This window comes from Muntiacus reevesi, chromosome 12 (assembly GCF_963930625.1).
Source record: "Muntiacus reevesi chromosome 12, mMunRee1.1, whole genome shotgun sequence".
In the NCBI taxonomy this organism is placed as follows: domain Eukaryota; kingdom Metazoa; phylum Chordata; class Mammalia; order Artiodactyla; family Cervidae; genus Muntiacus; species Muntiacus reevesi.
In genome coordinates this window covers 9,197,911-9,223,138 of record NC_089260.1, presented here as the reverse complement: position 1 = coordinate 9,223,138, position 25,228 = coordinate 9,197,911, and positions in this window count along the sequence as shown.

Sequence of the window (25,228 nt, the reverse complement as noted above, 5' to 3'; positions counted from 1 at the left end):
AGCTAGGTGTTAACTTGCCAGCCCTATTCATGCTATACTGTCCCTGTTCACCAGTGAAATGCAAGTAACCCAGAGAGGTCAGAAGTCAAACAGTTGGGATATATTCACGCCTCCATCATTTCAAAGCTTGAATAATCTTTAGAGATCAAGAACTAGATCCAAGGGCAGAAAAGGCAGAAGCCATTAATAATTAGGCCATACTTTTATCTCTCACGCTACACAAATAGATGGGGGAAAAGTGGATACAGTGAAAGATTTCATTTTCTTGGGCTCCAAAACCACTGGAGACAGTGACTACAGACACGAAATTAAAAGATGCTTGCTCCTTGGAAGAAAATCTTTGATAAACCTAGTTCGGTTCAGTTCAGTTCAATCACTCAGTCATGTCCGACTGTTTGCAACCCCATGAACTGTAGCACGCCAGGCCTCCCTGTCCATCAACAACTCCCAGAGCTCACCCAAATTCATGTCCATTGTGTCGGTGATGCCATCCAACCATCTCATCCTCTGTTGTCCCCTTCTCCTCCTGCCTTCAATCTTTCCCAACATCAGGGTCTTTTCAAATGAGTCAGCTCTTCACATCAGCTGGCCAAAATATTGGAGTTTCAACTTCAACATCAGTCCTTCCAATGATAATCCTAGACAGTATATTAAAAAGCAGAGACTTCACTTTACTGCCAAAGGTCCTTATAGTCAAAGCTATGATTTTTCCAGTAGTTGTGTACAGATGTGAGAGTTGGCCCACAAAAAAGGCCAAGCACCGAAGAACTGATGCTTTCTAACTGTGGTGTTGGAGAAGACTCTTGATAGTCCCTTGGACTGCAAGGAGATCCAACCAGTCAATCTTTAAAAAAAAAAAAAAAATCAGTCCTGAATATTCATTGGAAGGACTGAAGCTGAAGCTAAAACTCCAATACTTTGGCCATCTGATGCGAAGAACTGGATCATTGGGAAAGATCCCAATACTGGGAAAGATTGAGGGCAAGAGAAGGAGGCGACAGAAAATGAGATGTTTCGATGACATCACTGATTCAGCGGACATGAGTTTGAGCAAACTCAGGGAGATAGTGAAGGACGTGAAAGCCTGGTGTGCTACAGTCCACGGGGTCGCAAAGAATCAGACACAGTTTAGAGACTCAACAACAACAACTGCACGGCCAGCTGCCCTTTAGCTCACCACTCGAGGGAGAACTGCCTCTCTCCCTTGACTCCATGCTATACCCCTTTCTAAACAGTGTCATTGATATCACTGATCAGCTAGATTCATCAGAAAGGACACCACTTCAAAACCAACCCCAACCCAGGTATTCCAGCAGTCCAGGAGGAGTGTATGACAGAGAGAAATGAAAATGCAGATTAGCCCATTTCCAAGTAATGGAATTAGGGAGGGGAAGGAAGACGAAAAAGGAAAAAGGAAAATCAATGTGGTTAAAACCATGTTAATGACCCACGGAGCCACATCACTTCGATATCCTCTGCTTCATTCAAAGAAGCATGTTTGGCAAGTATGTACTCTGTCAAAGGCTTTGTACTAGGTACTGAAGATACTAACTGTAAATTAGAAAGTACAGCTGGGCTATTAAAAATGAGTATATGGGCAAAAATACTGTGGTTGTTAAGCAGATGCCTACGTGATTCCATAAGTCTCGTTTAAACTTGCTAAATTTTATGTAAATATATGGCGATAATGAAGAGATGCTGGAGAGAGCTGGGACCCAAATCATGGCTCTTTGCCATAAAACGAAACCTTTTCTGTATTCCTTTATCTGCTCTTTGCAGAAATGAGGCTTTCCATCCAGGAGAGATAATGGGTGGCATCTGTTCTTTTCAGGAACTATTTAACAAAGATTTTGTTCAAATTCAGAAAAAATATAAATGCCCAGACTTACTCTATTCTAGTTTGTAGAAATTAAACACTAACACAAAATGTGAAGCATGATCAACTAAAGTTAAGTTCTACCAACAAGAAAGAATGTTTGTTAAATAGTATCTTTAATATAAAAATAGACAGCCTCAAATGTTTATGGAGCTATAAATCAATGCCCCTAAGACTTTGCTTAGGCAACTTGTTTTGGGTAGCCTGGTCCCTCTATTAGCTGCAGGTGCAAACATTGCAGGTGCAGCTAATTGCAGTCATAATTAGACCATTGTGGGAATGATTAGACACTTAATTTTGAGGATGCAAGTGACTGGCCCATAATTAGCACTGGCTAAAGTGTTTGTACCACATGAAGGGAGACTGTGCCCAATTCAGTCAAACTTTTTTTTTTTTTCCATTGTGCACTTCTATTAATACATCCTCTGTTTTTCCTCTACAAACAGACAGAAATTAGGGGAAATAACTGGTCATGCAGTGGTAAAATATGTGTGATAAGAATAACCATACTGAGTGAAAATGAAACTGTATTGACAAAGATACAAATAAGGGCAGTGGCAAATGTGTGAATATAAACCAGGAAAGAAACTCTGTCGAAAGAGTTTCTCCAAACAATGAATTCTTTAGTTATGTCTTCCTTGCCAAGCTAACAATTTATGATAATGGCACAGGAAGACTTGAAATCATTAGGTGAGTATTTTTCACCTATGGTGTGTTCATCCTCTTGAATGAAGAGGTTCTTAGGGATTGGTGTCAATACTGATGTGACATCCAAGTGGACTCTACTTCCAGACTCTGACTTTATCCCCCACCACTGCCATTCCCTCGGGAACCCCCTCACTAGCCATCCATGTTTTTAAAATAGAGATATTACCTACTTAAGTATAAGAAAAGCTAGCTCTTTCAGTTACCAGTTCAAAAGTGCCCTGAGTTAATTCAATAACCTTTCTTAAACCACAGGTTAGGCTTGAGAAAAGAAGATGTGCTTTTGAGGTGTTATTTTTATTTGAGTCTTACAAATTAAAATATTTTTCTTTGAAAAAACTTGAAGTTTTTCAAGCATATTTTTTACAGCTTACTAAATGCTATATAAACCTTAATGTTCTGTTTCTTTATTGCTCTATTAGAAAAATACAACAGAGCCAAGGTCATATTATTATAGAAAAGTACCCTTTTCAGTGTAAGATAAAACAAATGCTCTTAACTTGCCTTCTTATCATTTCTTCTTGAAAGACATATTTCATCCATCTATTGTTTAAAATATAAATATATCTTAAAATGGAAATTTCCACATAAAAGTGTCATGCTCTTGCTCAAAGAGACAAGTCAGTCTAATATATTCTGCTGCAGACATTTTTTAACTAAATCATTAATTGGTTTCCAGAGTGCCTGAATTTACTGGCTGAAGTTTAAATGTACCCTTAAAATCAAGTGAGAGGAAATATAAAAAATGTAAAGACTCTTTATCATTCCTTCAACTGCAAGACCACTTCTAAGTTAATGCTGTGCAGTGCTGGTTACATAAGTTCTGTCTATAAATTATTAAGTGCTGTAGACAGTAACACTAAAGCTTGTCCAAATGGAAAGATGCAGCGAAGTTCAGCCATTTCTATGACTACAAACTAGTGATCCCTCCTTTGTTATGGCCACTGCACACGTGTCAGGAGGAAGCTGTCAGGGATTTCATATCACCCTGAACTGCAACCTTTGCATGGTACTATCCGTAACCAAGTGACCTGCTGCAGCTCATTAAAGTTAATGTAATGGATCATTCCCTCCTAATTGTAATCATCAGCAAATTAGACTCCTTTCTAGGCTAACCAGGCAGCAGGGAAGAATGTGACTGAGTGGAATGCATGAATAACTTTGCTCTTAGCCACGTGCCTTTATTCAACACAAAGAACAATGCAGAGGCTGAGGGGACACACACAGCAATTCCAGTATCCGCTAGAATGGGCCTTATTCACATCACTGCAGTGGAACCACAGATATTTAACGCTTTTTTCAGTTATACCTCCATCCCAAAGCAGAGACAGAGTAGAGAAAACGACACAAGTAATCCAGGTGAGTTTCCTATTTGGCTTATATTGCCATCATTGCCTTTTTCCTTCAGTTGACCTCTATCATTCTCAAAGATTAGAGGTATCATCCAAACACGCTGTAGTTGTAAATTCTTTGGAAAACCCAATTCTATTTTATTGATTTTTTTTTTTCATTTAAGAAATAATATATGGAAACAGAATACAGAAACATACGTTAAGGGCAAGCCACAGATTCCTAGAATTAATCAAAATAATATACGTAGAATTCTTGATCTATCTAAGAGTTACTACTTCAAATACATTTGTCACTGGAATATCATTGATATAAGTTTTGTGATTGCACTGTGATTATTGAAGTTTCCTAGCATTTGTAATGTTACTAGAAATTGAAGGTTAAAGGGTAATCTTATTAGATCATGACATCATGTGAAGGATTTTCTAACCTATTTGGGCTAAGCAGTCTCTGCTGCTGCTGCTGCTAAGTCACTTCAGTCGTGTCCGACTCTGTGCAACCCCATAGACGGCAGCCCACCAGGCTCCCCCGTCCCTGGGATTCTCCAGACAAGAACACTGGAGTGGGTTGCCATTTCCTTCTCCAATGCATGAAAGTAAAAAGTGAAAGTGAAGTCGTTCAGTCATGTCTGACTCTTAGCGACCCCATGGACTGCAGCCTACCAGGCTCCTCCATCCATGGGATTTTCCAGGCAAGAGCACTGGAGTGGGGTGCCATTGCCTTCTCTGAAGCAGTCTCTAGAGAAGAGCAATTTTGGCCCAAACAGGAACGGTGCTAGATATGGCGTCAGGATTTATCAGCCCAGTTAGCAAAATGAGCCATTCTACCCCGCCTATGAGGGCTCACATATTCAAGGAACTTCCAAAAAACGGATGTGAAAAAATTAGGGAACTCCCATAATAATTCCTGTGGTACATAAGTTATTCAAAATATGCCTTTAACACAATCATACAATAAACGTTTGCAAGGACCATGGTTCTCAAAATGTGATTCCTCAACCAGCAGTATTGGCATCTCCTGAAAGCATGTTAGAAATGCAAATTCATTGCCCACCTTAGACCCATTTAATCAGAAACCCTGGTAGTTAGGCCTGACAATCTATGTTTAACTAAGACTTCAAGATGACTGTGATACATGCTAAACTTTCAGAACCACCATGTTAGAAAGCAAAAGATAGTACAAATAGTTTGCACACATTAGTTTAATGTTCAAAGAAAATTATTTTGGCAAAGTAATTCAAGGAAGTAAGTTACCTATAAATATATTACCATAAAATATACATACTTGGGTATGAATAATAAATATGTGTGTATGTATATAGTATGCATGCCACAATTATACACACACATACACACACACAATTTGATTGTTACTTATACTAATATAGTATTCTGTGCTTCCCAAGCATAATACAAGAATCCAAGAGATAAACAATTATTGTTATGAGAATAGCAATTATCTTTGTCTTATTTACCTTCACCTCCATACCTTCAATATCTGCAAAACCTGGCATACAGGGGCTGTTCAGAAAATGCTAAGTGAATGACTCAATGATATTTAGACTATCTCTACTTGAGAGTTCACATATTTGTCATATTAGAATGTTTCAGTAAGTAAACTTTGAAAAACACTAGTAAGAACTAGAAAAAAATGTATCTTAGACAAAAACAAAGTAAGAATATAAAACAGTTAATGATTATCATCATGATCAAATTGTAGATTATGTAATAATTAATTGTAAAGCATCTTTTGTAAAAGATTTTTATAGAAAGGAAGGAGTAAAATGATCTCTATTCACAGATAACATAGTTTTATATATATATAATCCTAAGGAATTCACAAAAAAGAGAGCTCTTAGAATTGCTAAACAAATTCAGCAAGTCTGCAAGGTCAATACACAAAATTAATTGTATTTATACACACTAGCAATGAAAAATCCTAAAATAATTATAGCAAAACAATTTCAGTTCCAATAGAAGCAATAAGAATAAAAGAAGAAATAAATTTAACCAAAAATTTGCAAGACTTATACACTGAATGCTATAAAGCATTGCTAAAAATAAATTACAGAAGACCTAAATAAATAAAGATATCTCAAGACAATCCAGAAAATGTAACATTGTTAGGATGGCAATATCCCCAAACTGATTTACAGATTCAGTTCCTATAACAATCTCAGATAATTATTTTTAACATTTTATTTTATATTATAGCATAGCCGATTGACAACACTGTGATAGTTTCAGGCACACAGCAGAGCAACCCAACCGTACGTATACACGCATCCATTCTCCCCCAAACTTCCCTCATTCAGGCTGCCGTCTAATCTTCAGCCGAGTGCCCAGTAGGTCCTCACTGATTACCCATTTTAAGTAAAGCAGTGTGTGCATGTCATTCTTAAAGTCCCGTCTCTTCCACTCACCCTTCCCCCCTGGTAACCATGTTGTTCTATAAGTCTGTGAGTCTGTTTCTGTTTTGTAAATAAGTTCATTTGTATCATTTCTTCCTAGATTCCACATGTAAGGACAATTATTCAGCATTTCTCTTTCCATGTCTGACATTTCACTCAGGATGACCATCCCCAGGTCCATCCATGTTGCTGCAGATGGCATTGGTTCATTCTCTTTAATATCTGAGTAATACTGCAGCCATGAAATTAAAAGATGCTTGCTCCTTGGAAGGAAAGTTGTGACCAACCTAGACAGCATATTAAAAAGCAGAGACATTACCTTGCCAACAAAGGTCTGTCTGGTCAAGGTTATGGTTTTTCCAGTGGTCATGTATGGATGTGAGAGTTGGACTGTGAAGAAAGCTGAGCGCCGAAGAATTGATGCTTTTGAACTGTGGTGTTGGACAAGACTCTTGAGAGTCCCTGGGACTGCAAAGAGATCCAACCAGTCCATCCTAGAGGAGATCAGTCCTGGGTGTTGATTGGAAGGACTGACGCTGAAGCTGAAACTCCAGTACTTTGGCCACCTCATGCGAAGAGTTGACTCATTGGAAAAGACCCTGATGCTGAGAGGGATTGGGGGCAGGAGGAGAAGGGGACAACAGAGAATGAGATGGCTGGATGGCATCACCGACTCGATGGACATGAGTTTGAGTAAACTCCGAGAGTTGGTGATGGACAGGGAGGCCTGACGTGCTGCGATTCATGGGGTTGCAAAGAGTCGGACACGACTGAGCGACTGAACTGAACTGAATATTCCACTGTATACATGTCCCACATTGTCCACATCCGTTCCTCTGTTGATGGACATTTATCTGCTTTCTTTTCTTAGCTATTGTAGCCAATAGCTGCAGTGAATATTGGGGTATATGTACCATTTTGGAACATGTTTTTCTCTGGACATTTACCTAGGAATGGAATTGCAGGGTCATATAGTGGCTTAATTTTTAGTTTTCAAGGAACCTCCATACCGTTCTCTATAGTAGCTGTATTGATATACATTCCCACCAACAGTGTAGGAGAGTTCTTTTCTATCCACACCCTATCCAGCATTAGTTATTTTTGGATTTTTTGATGATAGTTATTCTGACTGGTGTGAGGGGATATTTCATTGCACCTTTTATTTGCATTTCTCTAATAATTAGTGATGTTAAACCTCTTTTCATGTAAATCTCGGCCATCTGTAAGTCTTATTTGGAGAAATGTCTATTTAGGTTTTCTGCCTATTGGATTGCTTATTTTGATGATATTAAACCTCATGAGCTTCTGTTAATTTTCAAGACTAATACCTTGTCAGTCACATCACTAGCAAATATTTTCTGCCAGTCTGTTCAGTTCAGTTCAGTTCAGTTCAGTTCAGTCCCTCGTCATGTCTGACTCTTTGCAAATCCATGAACTGCAGCACGCCAGGCTTCCCTGTCTGTCACCAACTCCCAGAGCTTGCTCAAACTCATGTCCATCAGGTTGGTGACTCAATGGATGACGCCATCCAACCATCTCATCCTCTGTCATCCCCTTCTCCTTCTGCCTTCAGTCTTGCCCAGCATCAGTGTCTTTTCTAATGAGTCAGTTCTATGCATCAGGTGGCCAAAGGATTGGAGTTTCAGCTTCAGTATCAGCCCTTCCAATGAATATTCAGGACTGATTTCCTTTAGGATGGACTGTTCGGATCTCCTTGCAGTCCAAAAGACTCTCAAGAGTCTTCTCCAACACCACAGTTCAAAAGCATCAATTCTTTCATCCTCACCTTTTGTTATGGTCCAACTCTCACATCCATACATGACTACTGGAAAAAAAACATAGCTTTGACTACACTGACCTTTGTTAACAAAGTAATGTCTCTGCTTTCTAATATGCTGTCTAGGTTGGTCAGAGCTTTTCTTCCAAGGAACAAGTGTCTTTTAATTTCATGGCTGCAGTCACCATCTGCAGTGATTTGGAAGCCCCCCAAAATAAAGTCTGTCACTCTTTCCATGAAGTGATGGGACTGGATGCCGTGATCTTAGTTTTCTGAATACTGAGCTTTAAGCCAACTTTTTCACTCTCCTCTTTCACTTTCACCAAGAGGCTCTTTAGTTCTTCTTCCCTTCCTGCCATAAGGGTGGTGTCATCTCCATATCTGAGGTTACTGATATTTCTCCTGGCAATCTTGATCCCAGCTTGTGCTTCATCCAGCCCAGCGTTTCTCATGATGTACTCTGCATATAAGTTAAATAAGTAGGGTGACAATATTCAGCCTTGGTGTGTTCCTTTCCCAGTCTGGAACCAGTTAAACCAGTTTATCACTATTAGAGAACACCAACTATCCTATACGATTCAAAGAATAGAGAGGCATGATATTGCAAATATCTATTGGATAATATAGTCTACTGAGGCAGACATTTGTAAGTTTTATGATATTCAGATTCTATGCCTAAAATGTTCTACTGAAATGAAATTAGACAGCCAATGCTTACGTTGATTTTCCTAGGTAAGAGGGAAAGATGCTTTCAAAATAGTGTTTTGGGGACTTCCCTGGTGGTCCAGTGGTTAAGAATCTGCCTGCCAGACCGAGAGATTGAGGTTTTAATCATACAAGACTCAGATCCAGGACTTGGAACTCAGAAAACTTCCAATTCAGTGTTTATTCTACAAACTGAGACAGGGTGCCTGCTCAGTTGCCTAAATCATGTCCGACTCTTCATGATCCCATGGACTGTAGCCCGCCAGGCTCCTCTGTCCATGGGATTCTCCAGGCAAGAACACTGGAGTGGGTCGCCATGCCCTCCTCCAGGGGAACCTTCCCAAAGGGATCAAACCCGAATCTCCTGCAGTTCCTGCATTGCAGGATTCTTTACCACTGAGCCAAGCAGAGAAGCCCAGTGGAGGCAGCACTCTGCCCCATTTCGACAGGCAGTCACCAGAGCTATAGTTGTGCACGTCCCTGTATTAATACTGAGCAGGACTCTGGGGTTCTGCAGTACAAATTCTTTCTATGTCCCCCCATTTCCTATGGGAAGGATATTGGCTTCATTCAGCGTCTTTGACCCTCCCTGAGGTCCTAAGCGTAGATTCAAACGATTGCTAATCAGAGAAGGGAGGGGATACAGAAACGGGGAGGAGCGTCACGTGGTGGGACAGCCTTGGGGCGGAGTCCTGGGTCCTACTGAAAGGATATGCAGAGCAATGTCTGAGTTCTTGGGCAGACCTGGGGTCACCTCCTGGAACATCGCACCGTTACCTCACCACGCACTGAGCAGAAGAACGTCACATACCCTGCAGCCTTCCCCCAGATTTTGCATTCCTTTTCTGGGCCAGTGATAACTCTGCTAGTCCTCCTGTTGGGCCCCAGTCTGTTTCACCTCTGACAGAGCCCAAGAGTTGCAGGCTAAATTGCTATTACTGTGAGGGTGAATGCTGATTTCCGGCACAGAATACCTTGACTTAGATCAGGCAGAGAGAGGGAGACTTCTGCTCTGATAGACAGGAGTACACCCACTTCCGTGCTGCGTGCTAAGTCCACTTCAGCCGTGTCTGACTCCTTGCAACCCTACGGACTGTAGTCCTCCAGGCTCCTCTGTCCTTGGGATTCTCCAAGGAATAACTCTGAAGTAGGTCGCCATGCCCTCCTCCAGGGGATCTTCCCCACCCAGAGACAGAAACCGAGTGCCTTATATCTCCTGCATTGGCAGGCAGGTTCATTACCACTAGAACCACCTGGGAAGCCCCATCCCAGCAGGAAGTAATTACAAAGGAAAGAGACCTTTGCCCCAGTTCCCAAGAAGTATGTTGAGTATGAAGTCTCTCAGGGAGCAATTGTTAGGAGAAACACACAGACTGAAACCAGCCACCCTGGCCAGGCACCATAGTAACCATTTGTGGGGGTTAACTTATGCAGGAGACCCTATGACAGAGGAGCCTGGTGGGCTCCGGCCCATTGGGTCATAATAGTCGGCCACGACTGAGGCTACTTAGCTCGCACACCGAGGAAGGAACGTGGAACTAATAAGCCACCACCAGTGACCAGAAGAGATCAGGAAAGGTCAAAAGGAGACGCCGCCTGTCCTACCACCACTCAGAATCCTTCTCGCTGGCATCCGTGTTAGCTGGACAATGCATGCACCATCAGGAAGGACCCTGAGCCAGAGTGACTGGACAAAGACAACGCAGAAACGAATCTCATCGCCATAAAACGTGGCCCAGCAAGCCACAAGGCAGAGCAGTCCTCCTGGCTTCCTTTACCCTCTTGCTCTCTGCCCGGGCACCCCTTCCCAATAAAATTATCTTGCTTTGTCAGAAAAAAAAAAAAAAAAAAGAATCTTCCTGCAAACGCAGGGGCCACAGCTCCTACCCCGGGTCCAGGCAGATCCCACAAGCTGCGGGGCAGCTAAGCCCGTGCACTTCAATTACGGAGCCTGAGTGCTCAGCACCGAAGCCCTAGAGCCTCTACTGAAGTGTAGCTACCGCAGTCCTAGAGCCTGTGCTCCGCTGCAAGAGAAGCGAGTGCAGGCAGAGGCCGGTGCAAGGCAGCGAGAGAACAGGCCTGCTCACCGCATCAGGAGAAAGCCCGTGTGCAGCAAAGAAGATCCAGGACAACCAACACAGAAATTTTTCCGGAATAGTTTTTCTATTCGCAAATTATCATGGTTAAGTTAAATTTTTATGGGCCAGGTTTTCTTGCCATGTATTAAGGAAGTAGCATGCAAATAGTTAATGTTTTCTCACTGTGTCGTGAGAAAGAAGGGCAATAATTGCGCTGCTATACAGTTTAATGGTATTAAACAGAACTTCAGGTCTTACAAAGATCACAGTTTTGATTTCCAACCATAAAAGTGTAGTTGGCAAAGCCATGATTATAGAAAGAATGAGAGCAATCTTGTAAAACTGATATCTTATCACTTTGGATACACATAACGTTGTATCCTTTTCTTCTCCTTACATTTTAAAATAATATCCAAACACGTGAATCACTTGACTATAAACAGAAAACATAAAGTTTTACATTTCAAGCTTGTTATTGTGATCTTAGTAACTACGGTTTATGACTTCCTTACAAATTCACGTAAAATTTGAAACACTAAGCAATTACAGAGAAACAATTGTCTGTAGTTCCCCACTGAATTTTCTTTGTCAAAGCTTTTATCAATTTTTATCATCCACATTTTTCACAAAATGATCATTCTAATATGTTTACATGTCCAGTGTACTTTTTTCAATTAGCTTTATTATGTGAAGATTTTTCTTTAGCCTCTAAATTTTTTAATCTTATGGTTATATAATATTACAATAAATTGATATTCCATGATTTATTTGACTGTTATTCCAATCATGATACTATTTATTTCATTATTTTTCATCTTTAACATTTCATTTCTATAGATATCTCTGAAAAAGCAATGCCTTTAAAAATTTACTTAAATTCCAATATTCTATAAATCTCACTAATTTCCATATAATTGGCCATATTATTTTTTCCTTATACTTTGAATCTTTTCCCCTTTGTCTTTTTTAAATCAATATTTGTATGTTTTTCTTTACTAGTTCTTTGCATTTTTTTTCAGTCTCTTTAGGCTGTAGATGTTTCTAAACACCTATCACCATCTTCTTCAGTTCACAACTAATTTCTGTCACTGACTTCTGTTTTACTTTGATGTCATATGAAGTTCAATTTATCATAATGCTCACAAGAATAGGCATACAAAAAATGCAGTTATTTACATAAACATTTCAAAACATTGATTGCATATACCTAGCAATCTTCAAATAAAAGATTTTTACTTTGGCTCAAAATTCCCACCATTATGTGAAGCATTTTTCCTATATTGAACTATCCCTGAATAACAGCTTATTTTTCTTATAATCAAGACCACAGTGTATTACTCTGAATGCTTATGCTCTTTGTTTTCCAATAATTATCCATGTAACCCTTCAGAATGGCTACCAACATATCATTAAATATGGTGGCTTTAAAGATTGTGACAAATGAGTACAATCATACTTATTTCACATGACAGCAAGATTATGCTCAAAATCCTTCAAGCTAGGATTATATCTGGTAGACAGAGTGCCTGAAGAACTATGGAAGGAGATTTGTAACACTGCATAGGAGGCAGTGATCAAAATCCATCCCCAAGAAAAATAAACGTAAAAATGCAAAATGGTTGTCCAAGGAGGCCTTACAAATAGCTGAGAAAAGAAGAGAAGCCAAAGGCAAAGGAGAAAAGGAAAGATATACCCATCTGAATGCAGAGTTCCAAAGAGTAGCAAGGAGAGATAAGAAAGCCTTCCTCTGTATCAATGCAAAAAAATCAAGGAAAACAATAAAATGAGAAAGACTAGAGATCTCTTCAAGAAAATTAGAGATACCAAGGGAACATTTCATGCAAAGATGGGCACAATAAAGGACAGAAACAGTAAGGATCTAACAGAAGCAGAAGATATTAAGAAGAGGTGGCAAGAATACCCAGAAGAACTATACAAAAAGAGATCTAAATGTCCCAGATAACCACGATGGTGTGATCACTCACCTAGAGCCAGGCATACTGGGATGCAAAGTCAAGTGGACCTTAGGAAGCGTCACTATGAACAAAGCTAGTGGATGTGATGGAGTTCCAGCTGAGCTATTTCAAATCCTAAAAGATGATGCTGTGAAAGTGCTACACTCAATATGGCAGCAGATTTGGAAAACTCAGCAGTGGCCACAGAACTGGAAAAGATCAGTTTTCATTCCAATCCCAAAGAAAAGCAATGTCAACGAATGTTCAAACTGTCACACAATGGCCACTATTTCACATGCTCAAAAGTAATGCTCAACATTCACCAAGCTAAGCTTCAACAGTATGGGAACTGAGAACTTCTAGAGGTTCAAGCTGGATTTAGAAAAGGCAGAAGAACCAGAAATCAAATTGCCAACATCCATTGGATCATAGAGAAAACAAGAGAATTCCAGAAAAAATCTACTTCTGCTTCATTGACCATGCTAAAGCCTTTGACTGTGTGGATCACAACAAACTGGAATATTCTTATAGGGATAAGAATAACAGACTTCCTTACCTTCCTCCTGAGAAACCTGTATGAACGTCAAGAAGCAACAGCTAGAACCGGACATGGACCAACAGACTGGTTCCAAATTGGGAAAGGAGTACGTCAAGGCTGTATATTGTCACCCTGCTTATTTAACATATATGCAGAATACATAATGCAAATGCCAGGCTGGATAAAGCACAAGCTGAGATCAAGATTATCAGGAGAAATATCAATTTAACAACCTGAGATATGCAGATGACACCACCCTAATGACAGAAAGTGAAGAAGAACTAAAGAGCCTCTTGATGAAAATGAAAGAGGAGAGTGGAAAAAGCTGTCTTAAAACTCAACATTCAAAAACTAAGATCAAGGCATCTGGTCCCATCACTTCATAGCAAATAGATGAGGGAAAAAATGGAAACAGTGACAGACTTCATTTTGTTGGGCTCCAAAATCACTGCAGATGGTGACTGCAGCCATGAAATTAAAAGACACTTGCTCCTTGGAAGAAAAGCTATGACAAACCTAGACAGTATATTAAAAATCAGAGACATTGCTTTGCCAATAAAGGTCTGTAAAGTCAAAGCTGTGTTTTTTACAGCAGTCATGTACAGATGTGCGATTTGGACCATAGAGAAGGCTGAGCACCAAAGAACTGATGCTTTTGAACTGTGGTGTTGAAGATGACCCTTGAGAGTCCTTTGGACAGCAAGGAGATCCAACCAGTCAATCCTAAAGGAAATCAGTCCTGAATATTCATCAGAAGGACTGATGCTGAAGCTGAAACTCCAAACCTTTGGAAACCTTTGGCCACCTGATGTGAAGAACTGACTTATTGGAAAAGACTCTGATGCTGGGAAAGATTGAGGTCAGGAGAAGGAGGGGATGACAGAGAATGAGATGGTTGATGGCATCGAGGACTCAATGGATATGAGTTTTAGCAAATTCTGGCAGATAGTGAAAGATAGGGAAGCCTGGTGTGCTGCACTCCATGAGTTCAAAATGTGTTGGACATGATTTAGTGACTGAACAACAACAAATGATCCTACAATCCTACTCCTGGCCACATATCCAGAGAAAATCATATTTCAAAAAGACAAATGCACCCTGAGACTTCCTTGGCAGGCCAGTGGTTAAGACCCTGCACTTACAATGCAAGGGGCCTGGGTTCAATCCTTGGTGAGGGAATTAAGATTCTTCAGTCCTCAGGTACAACCAAAAAAAGAAAAGATACATGCACCCCTATGTTTATTGCTACACTATTTATAGTAGCCAAGACAAGAAGGCACCCTAAATGACTATCAACAGATAAATGGAATAACAAGATGTGGTATATATTTGCAATGGATTATTACTCAGCCATAACAGAGAATGAAATAGTTACATTTGCAGCAACATGGGTAGACGTGAGATTATCCTATTAAGGGAAGTAAGCCAAAGACAAATGTCATGTGATATTGCTTATATTAGGGGTCACCAACATCAGTCCACAGCCTGTTAGGAACCCTTCCACACAGCAGGAGGTGAGTGAAGGGCAAGCAGGCAAAACTTCATCTGCTGCTCCCCAAAGCCCCCCATCACTCACACTGCCATCTGAACCACCACCCCTCCCACCCCTGCATGGAAAAACTGTCTTCTGTGAAACTGGTCCCTGGTGCCAAAAACGATGGGGGCCACTGGCTTATAAGTGGAATCTTAAAAAAAATAATACAAATGAAGTCATTTACAAAGCAAAAAAGAGACTCACAGATACAGAAAACAAAGTTATGGTCACCAAAGGGGAAAGGGTGATGGGGGAAGGGATAAAGTAGGAAGTTGTGATCAACATACACACACTACTAAATATAAAATAGATAACTAACAAAAACCTACTGTAAAGCGCAGGGTTCTATACTCAATATTTTGTAATAACTTATCTAGGAAAAGAATCTGAAAAGAAATATATACACAGACACATATAACCACTGTGCTATACACCTGACACTAAGACAATATTGTAAATCAATTGCTCTTCAATTAAAAAATAAAATTTAAAAAACTGTCTAAGCCCGGTTTATTTAGATAATTTTCAACTTGGATAATTTCAACTAAATTTTTTTTTTAAGTGTATTAAATACCTAGAGTCAGAAAACACACTTCTTTTTAGGACCTACTATGTTTTATACCTGTATCATTCTGTCTAATCCTCACAACAGCATGAAGAAGGTATTTTAATGGCAAATTTGCAATTGAGAAAACTGAGCCTTAGAGGAATTACTAATAAACTAGTTTACGGAGCAGTTAATAGCAAGACCTTTAGCCCAAAGATGTGACTACTCTTCCTTTCTCTGTTATGTGCGTCTAATTTAATTGATAATTTGTAGTTCTAGCTAATGTCACAAACCAACCTCACGTACCAACTTACTAAAAAAATTTCTCAGAACCAAATTAGAATAGAAAAGTGCCACTCATCTTAGACATACATGATGTACTGTTGACAAAGAAGAAATTCATTTTTAATACTTCAGCATATCATTAGGGAGACAAGCTGACTGAGTGAACGGAGCCTGGCATTTATCACTGAACCCAGATAAAGAGTCACTGAGTTATGGTATTCCGCGACCTGCTTCCTGACAGCCACTGACAGTGTTTGTGATTACTTCAGCAGTCTTCTCTGCTTTAAACCCAGGGCGCTGGCAAGGGGGAGTGGATGCTCCAATGGAAGCCTCTTAGATGTAGGGTCCTTCTTTTCTTAAATTCCAAGGTCCCTGGGTGTCCCTATACTTGACAGTCTGTTTTTTTTAACATATGATCATGAAAAAAGGTGAGAATTGATCTGTCTTTTAATATATGATCAAAAAATAGTAAGTGATACTTTTCTTCACAGCTCTTACCTTGTAAGATTTCACGGCAAATAATAAAATTTAGACACCTTGCAGAAGATAATACCTATCCCCCAAACTGTATCTCTACCTCTGGATCGGTACTAACTTAAAAATGCAATATTGAAGGCAGCATAAAGTACTGACAATATGAGAGAGAATTTGCTCTCGGTGCGGCTGAGTAGATCCCAAGGCATCCACTGACAACGGACAGCTCGCTGTGAGCAGATTTGATCCAGTCCATGAACATTACTAGACAAGTAGAAAGACTGGACTCACAGCCTGCATCCACTCATTCTGTTGTCCTCACAAAACCATCACGAGGCAATAATACCACTCGAGAATCGCCTTGCTGAGACAACTGCTTCAGAGAAATATTTTACTTAGCAGAGGCAACCTTGCTGTTAAGATAATCCTGCTGCTGCAGCTGCTTAGACCTTCAGTCGTGTCCAACTCTGTGCGATCCTATGGACTGCAGCCCGCCAGGCTCCTCCGTCCATGGGATTCTCTAGGCAAGAGTAGTAGGGTGGGTTGCCATGCGCTCCTCCAGGGCATCTTCCCGACCGAGGGATCGAACCCGGGCCTCTGGCATTGCAGGCTGATCCTTTACCGCCGAGTCACCAGGGAAACCCTAAGAAAATCCTACCCACAGAATATGCCGACATAATTTTCTCTGAATGTCCTGATGCAGAGATGACTTTTGTATTTGTGTGCACAGGTGCTGAGTCACTTCAGTCGTGTCTGAGTCTGCAACCCTAAGAACTGTGGCCCACCAGGCTCCTCTGTCCAGGGATTCTTCAGACAAGAATACTGGAGCGGGTTGCCATCCCTCCTCCTCCAGGGGATTTTCCTGACCCAGAGATGGAACCCAAGTCTCTTATGTCTCCTGCCTTGACAGGTGGGTTCTTTAGCCCAGGTGCCAAGGATAAAAAGAGCTGACTACAAAATTCTATTAATGTATAGTGAAAAGGTCTTTGTTGCCCATTATCTCATCTGATTAAAATCTATTCATTAGCACTTCTATAAAGTGACCACTGGTATTCTGACTAATGGCCCTAAGGTTCTGTATTTCTGAAATATTTAAGAGTTGGTAGTGTTGATCCTATGTGCATTATTTTGGCTGGCATTTTTGTTGTTGCTGTTGTTGAAACTTCATGTAACTAACAGAAAAAACTTTGTTTTGGAGAAATGGTAGCTGGGGTAGAGGCTGTCAGAATGGAGGTGCTAAAGGTGGTGAAGGGTAGAAAATAAATAGCTGGTTTTGTTTATAACTTTTTCAATTCTGTTGGTTATTAATCAAGTTGCATACATTATTTTTACTTTAATTTTTTTAGCAATTATAAATGTAATACTATGCCCCAAAACTTTGCAGTATAAAATATCTTATTTGATATTCTCAGTAGACTTGTGGGTGGACACACATGTCCTTTCTTCCTTTTTCAATAGCTAAGTATTCGATATGGGAAAGTCATTTAAATTCCGATGATGTGAGACTACTTTACTTGTCATACTGATATATAAAGCATATAAAGCACAAGACTTTATATATCAAACTAGGTAATGTGGAACAATTTATACACATGCAATAGGTCTTTTTATAACTGTAATATCAACAATAAGCATTTATTTTAATACCTATTCACAATTTTTTTAAAAAAACAGGCTTTAAGCATGTCTGTTCTGTCTTGTTATATAGAAAGCCACTGAAAATAATATAAGATTGCTCATGGTTTTATTGACCTCATGGCAAAATTTGATCTTGTACAAGAAACTGCTTTTGTCATTGCTGGTCATGATGTTTATTATACTCTGTATTTAAAAAGCAATTACTACATTTTATGATACACAGAATAATTATTATCATGTATTTTAATAATCACTTTTATGTACATTTTGTGGCTTCTGTAATTATTTAACATTATGATCATAAATTTATAATAATTTTATTAGCAATTTGAAATTTAGAAACTAGATAAAAATTGATGGCTAAATTATTGATGTTTACTTAAACTTCTAGAATCAAATTTTCTTTCTTTCTAACTTCTAGCCATTGTTTATATTTCTAAGTTTGAACATTTTCATATGTTCCTAATTGTGTTATTAAATCACACATCTAATTGTGTGATTTCTGCTTTGTTTTTAATTTTGAAGTGCCTAACAAGAATCTCATTTCTCATTCTGTGGGAAATTCTAATCTTACATATAAACATAGAAATTTTTCAGAGTATCTATCACCATTAGATTTTCACATAGATGATTGTATTCAAATAGAAAATATAACCTAAATATTTTTCTCCACATGTTCATTGGATTGTTTGCAATCCAACTCAATATTGTAATGTTCTCTTTTTCCCTAAAGGATCCATCTCACCTTTATGTAATTATTATAACTAGCATAAATAAAAAGAGAAAAATTAAAATGATTTGAAAAAATTAAATATAAAGTGAAAAATTAAAATAAAAATAAGAACAAGAGAAGAAAAATAATAAAGACTGTAAAGACAATACTTTTATCTTCAATTCTTGTAACTGCCAGCTCCTCTGTCCATGGAATTCTCCAGGCAATATACTAGAGTGAGTTGCCATGCCCTCCTCCAGGGGATCATCCCAACCCAGGGATTGATCCCATGTCTCCTGTGGCTCCTGCATTGCAGACAGATTGTTTACCACTGAGCCACTGGGGAAGTCCTGTATATAACGTTATCTAATTTCAAAACTGAGATAAAAATTCATAAAATAAAGTAAATGTTAAACTTTTCATGTCTTTTAAAAATCTAAAATACTATAACATTATACTACTAAGAAAATAGTACTCACAATTTCATGTTTTCACTTTTTATTTCTATGGTTTTATCCAAATTGACAGAAAAACATACAAAGCAAAAGAGCTACTGTATGAACACTGACAAAATTCCACTTGTAACTGATTTTCCTTTGGGTCTACAATGCTCTCAATTGGAGAACTAGATCAGATATTTCCTTTAAACTGTTTGACTTTCTAATATGCTGTGCTTAGTCATTCAGTAGTGTCCAGCTCTTTGCGACCCCGTGGACTGTAGCCCACCAGGCTCCTCTGTCCATGGAATTTTCCAGGCAAGAATGCTGGAGTGGACTGCCATGCCCTCCTCCAGGGAATCTTCCCAATCCAGGGATTGAACCCAGGTCTCCCACATTACAGGGAGATTCTTTACCATCTGAGACATCAGGGAAACCTTAATATCTTATACCTAAAAGTCTGTTTTTTATGTTATTCAAAATATATAAACATAAAGATTACCTTAGGAAGCATTTTCAGCAGAAGCTCCTAGTTAAGCAGTATTTTAATAAAGTCAAAGCATGAGAGTTTAGTTCTTTTGTAGGGATTAAACAAAGGGAACCAAAAAAAAATACCCAAGAAGACCTCCCAAAATCCAATTACATAGTTCAGATTTTTCTGAAGTAACTGTTGTCCTTAAAATGCAGTGCTATACTATGGAACCCTAAGAAGCCTTAGTGTTGCTTTGGGAGTATATACAAATTTTTAATAAAGTTATAGCTATTCACCTAATAATGACTTACAGGGATGCATGTGTGAGACTACTTATCTGGGATTAAAATAGGTCTTTCTGTGAAACTAATTTACATAACTTTTGCTTCATTTATCACTATGTTCAAACTAAACTTAAATCCCAGATGCATATTGATTTTCTAAGAATCACAACCAAAATGGTATTATAGGAATTAATCATTTCCTTTATTTATCTGTATATACTCTAAATAACCGATAAATTATTTATATCTTTTTTTTTTTTAGTAAGCTGAAAAGCTAGGTTTGTTTTCTTATAAAGTAGTCAACATACAGTACTATGTTAGCTTCAGAGGTGCTGTGCTTAGTTGCGCAGCCATGTCTGATTCTTTGCGGCCCCGTAGACTGTAGCCCACCAATCCCCATCCATGGGGATTCTCCAGGCAAGCATACTGGAGTGGGTTGCCATGCCCTCCTCCAGGGGGTCTTCCCAACCCAGGGATTGAACCCAAGTTTCCCTCATTGCAGGGGATTCTTTACCTTCTGAGCTACCAGGGAAGCCCAAGAATACTGGAGTGGGTAGCCTATCCCTTCTCCAGAGGATATTTCCAACCTAGGAATTGGACCAGGGTCTCCTGCATTGTAGGTGGATTTCAGGTATACTACATGATTTGACATTTGCATACACTGTTTTTTTATTAGACCACTTTATTGAGATATGATTGATATAAAAATAGGTGTAAATATTTAACATATACAAATGGATTAAAAGAAATTTCTAAAAAAGGAAATGTACAAAAGAAAAAAAAAAAAGAGCCCAAAGGCACAACCTAGAGCGTGTCAACCTGTAGCGAATTTAGGAATCCAAAAAAAAAAAAACAATGAGACAAATAATAGGATCCACGCAGCAAGGAAGAAACCTGGAGAGAGAAATTTTTTGATAACCAGAAGATCATAGAGGAGCTAGGTATCAAGTTCAAAGCCAGTAAGACGTCAAACGGGGTGGAGGAATGATGCTTTGATTTAACATCGTGCTAGCTATTGGCGAGGGTCTTACCTGGAGGCTCAGTGGTCTCCTGCCAAGCAGAACACGCAGGTTTGATCCCTGGGTCAGGAATATCCCCTGAAGAAGGAAATAGCGATCCATTATGGTACTCTTGCTTGGGAAATCCCATGGAGAGAGGAGCCTGGCAGGCTATAGTCCATGGGGTCAGAAGAGTCAAACACGACTTAGCAGTTAAAGAACAAACAACAGCTATTGGAGAACAAGAAAGAAGCAAGAGGACAGAAGCTCATACAAGACTTGTCAGAGTAGGAGATGTGGAAGTGGAGACAACTCATCATGAAAGCATATGGGAGAATAATCGGTAGGAAAGTGTCACCGAGGGAAGACATTATTTTAAATAGAGGACAGTGGGACTTGATTTGTATGCATTAATTTTTTTAAACATGAAAGCATGAATCTCAGAAACAAAGCATTGAAACCAGTGCTAATTCAACATAGTCACATAGTTATGTTTTACCTATTGCCTTATTTGTCTAAAATTTTTGCAAATTTCCCCATTTTTATTTTAAGGACAAAAAAGAATTTTCACTCTTTTAGTCCCTTACTTCCATTAGTTTGTTTTTAATGACACATGTATTACATAGGCATGTTATTTTTTAAGAGTCTCATTAAATCCAAACTAAGAACTAAAAACAAGAAAAATTTGAACTATCTCTTTATGTGCTTATCCCATCACCTTGCCAGGTGTTCTTGATGATGTCAATTTATTCCAAACTTTGTCTATACATGTACAAGTGCAGGAACTTGAATAATGTCTGACTTTTTATTAAAGATACCTCTTTATGGACAGGAAGATAAAAGAAAATGAATTACTATTAACTGAATATTTGCTCTGTGTTACTACCAATATAGTTCATCATTCTATAATGTCATTTTCACTTGAAATATTTTTGGGAAAATATATATTAAAATAAAAATTATGTATTATGGAATAGAATACAAAATATAGATGCTTTAAATGGAAGAAGTAATGAGAGTTTAGAAGTTTCTTGAGTATGGAACATTTTGGGGATAAGACTTACTCACCTTATCACCCAGATCCACTTATCACCTTTGTTGTTTACTAGTTGTTATATTGTTGTTTAGCTGCTCAGTCGTGTCTGACTCTTGTGACCCCAAGAACTATAGCCCTCCAGGCTCCTCTGTCCATGGGATTTCTCCAGCAAGAATATTCGAGTGGGTTGCCATTTCCTCCTCCAGAGGATCTTCCCAACTCAGAGATTGAACCTGTGTCTCCTGAATTGGCAGGAAGATTCTTTACACCTGAGCCACTGTTCTAACCATTAATAAAAAGCTATGTTTCTGCTAAATAAAATGCATATTTTTTATGTCTAATATACACAGTAATAGTGAGGTAAATCGATATTATCATCCATATAAAAAGATGGAGTTTTCAGACTTTCCTGGTGGTTCAGGGGTTAAGAATCTGCCTGCCGATGCAGGAGACACCAGTTGGATCCCTGATCTAGGAAGATTCCTCCTGCTGTGGGGCAGCTGAGCCCGTGCACTACAAATACTGAAGCCTGTGCACTCGAAGGCCTTTGCTCAGCAACCAGAGGAGCCACCGCAGTGAGGAGCCTGAGCACCGCAACTCAAGAGCAGCCCCGGTGCTAGTTTTCTCTAGCTGCAACTAGAGAAAGCCCACTTGCAGCAACAAAGACCCAGCACAGATGAAAATAAATAAATAAATACTTAAAAAAAAAAAAAAAGATGGTGTTTTTATCAGAAATGCACATCTACTAAGAAAGTATAGCATTAATATAATCTAACTCACCTAGAGTCAGACATCCTGGAATGCGAAGTCAAGTGGACTTTAGGAAGCATCACTATGAACAAAGCTAGTGGAGGTGATGGAATTCCAGTTGAGCTATTTCAAATCCTGAAAGATGATGCTGTGAAAGCGCTGCACTCAATAGGTCAGCAAATTTGGAGAACTCAGCAGTGGCCACAGGACTGGAAAAGGTCAGTTTTCATTCCAATCCCAAAGAAAGGCAATGCCAAAGAATGCTCAAACTACTGCACAATTGCACTCATCTCACACTCTAGTAAAGTAATGCTTAAAATTCTCCAAGCCAGGCTTCAACAGTATGTGAACTGTGAACTTCCAGGTGTTCACGTTGCATTTAGAAAAGGCAGAGGAACCAGCTATCAAATTGCCAATATCCAGATCATCGAAAAAGCAAGAGAGCTCCAGAAAAACATCTACTTCTGCTTATTACCCTGAAGTCTTTGACTGTGTGGACCACAATAAACTGTGGAAAATACTTAAAGAGATGGGAATACCAGACCACCTGACCTGCCTCCTTAGAAATCTGTATGCAGATCAAGAAGCAACAGTTAAAACTGGACATGGAACAATAGACTGGTTCCAAATCAGGAAAGGAGTAAGTCAAGGTTGTATATCATCACCCTGCTTATTTAACTTATATGCAGAGTACATCATGTGAAATACCCAGCTGTATGAGGCACAAGCTGGAATCAAGATTGCCAGGAGAAATATCAATAACCTCAGATATGCAGATGACACCACCCTTATGGCAGAAAGTGAAGAACTAAAGAGCTTCTTGATGAAAGTGAAAGAGGAGAGTGAAAAGCTGGCTTAAAACTGAACATTCAGAAAACTAAGATCATGGCATCTGGTCCCATGACTTCATGGCAAATAGATGGAGAAACAGTGGAAACCTTGGCAGACTTTATCTTTTTGGGCTCCAAAATCTCTGCAGATGGTGACTGCAGCCATGAAATTAAAAGACACTTACTCCTTGAAAAAAGAGCTATGAGCGATCCAGACAGCATATTAAAAAGTAGAGACATACTTTGCCGACAAATGTCCATCTAGTTAAAGCTTTGGTTTTTCCAGAAGTCATGTATGAATGTGAAAGTTGCACTATAAAGAAAGCTGAGCACTGAAGAATTTATGCTTTTGAACTGTGGTGTTGGCGAAGACCCTTGAGAGTCCTGTCGACTGCTAGGAGATCCAACCAGTCCATCCTAAAGGAAATCTATCCTAAATATTCATAAGGACTGATGTTGAAGCTGAAACTCCAATACTTTGGTCACCTGATGCGAAGAGGTGACTCATTTGAAAAGACCCTGATGCTGGGAAAAATTGAGGTCAGGAAGAGAAGGGGACGACAGAGGATGAGATGGCTGGATGGCATCACCGACTTGATGGACATGGGTTTGGGTGGACTCCGGGAGCTGGTGATGGACAGGGAGGCCTGGCGTGCTGTGGCCCACAGTGTCGCAAAGAGTCAGACACAACTGAGCGACTGTATTGAACTGAACTGAAGTATCTCCAAATGGTGATAGAGATGGCAATGGGGCAAATTAAGAGACAGTTATCTCTAAGCTTCAGAAGATGAAGATCAGAAGGAAGGATTTCTTTGGCACAGAGTATGGCAGAGCACATATTTCCTGAAAACTTTGAAAATAGTGGCTATGCATATATGTAAAGAGATTTATTTGACCAAGAACTCCTGCTGTGGTGGCAAATGAATCTATGAGAATTGAAAGATCTCAAGGAAGGAAGACTTCCTCTTCTATTCTGGACCCAGGACACCTCCTCCAAGCAGTACCTCTTAGGTCAAACACTTCCCTTCATACTAGATCATCACTTTTAAATACTAATGAGTTCCCTGACTACTGCAGATCAGTGGACAGACCAGGACATTAAGACTGATGTGACCAGGCTTCTGCATTTTAACAATGAAACATCATAGTTGAAACCATTGAGCATGATTATTCAGATCTAAAGATTCTTCCAGTTTTCTTCATTTATAGGGAATATGTGTGTGAGTCACTCAGTCGTGTCTGACTCTTTGCAACCCTATGGACTGTAGCCCGCGAGGCTCTTCTGTCCATGGGGTTTCCCAGGCAAGAATACTGGAGTGGATTGCCATTCCCTTCTCCAGGGGATCTTCCCAACCCAGGGACCAAACCAGGGTCTCGCACACTTGGGCAGATTCTTTACCATCTGAGCCACCTGGAAAGCCCATTTATGAGGAATAGTCATAGCTAAACATCATCTCTATCAGTAAGTTTAAAACATAGTTTGTAGCCAACCCAGTTTAGCTACTTCCCTCACAACAGTGTACCACCTCTTCAATGGATGCGAAATCGTGCCATGACTTGAAGTAGTTCTGATAGCTTACTATCTATTTAGTTACTTTATAGGGCTTCCCTGGTAGCTCAGACAGTAAAGAATCTGCCTGCAATGCAAGAGACCTGGGTTCGATCCCTGGGTTGGGAAGATCCTCTAGAGAAGGGAAAGGCTACCTACTCCAATATTCTTGTCTGGAGAATCCCATGGCCAGAGAAGCCTGGCAGGCTATAGTCCGTGGGGTATCAAACAGTCAGACATGACTGACCAACTAATACTTTCACTTTCTTTCACTTTCACAAGTCATTT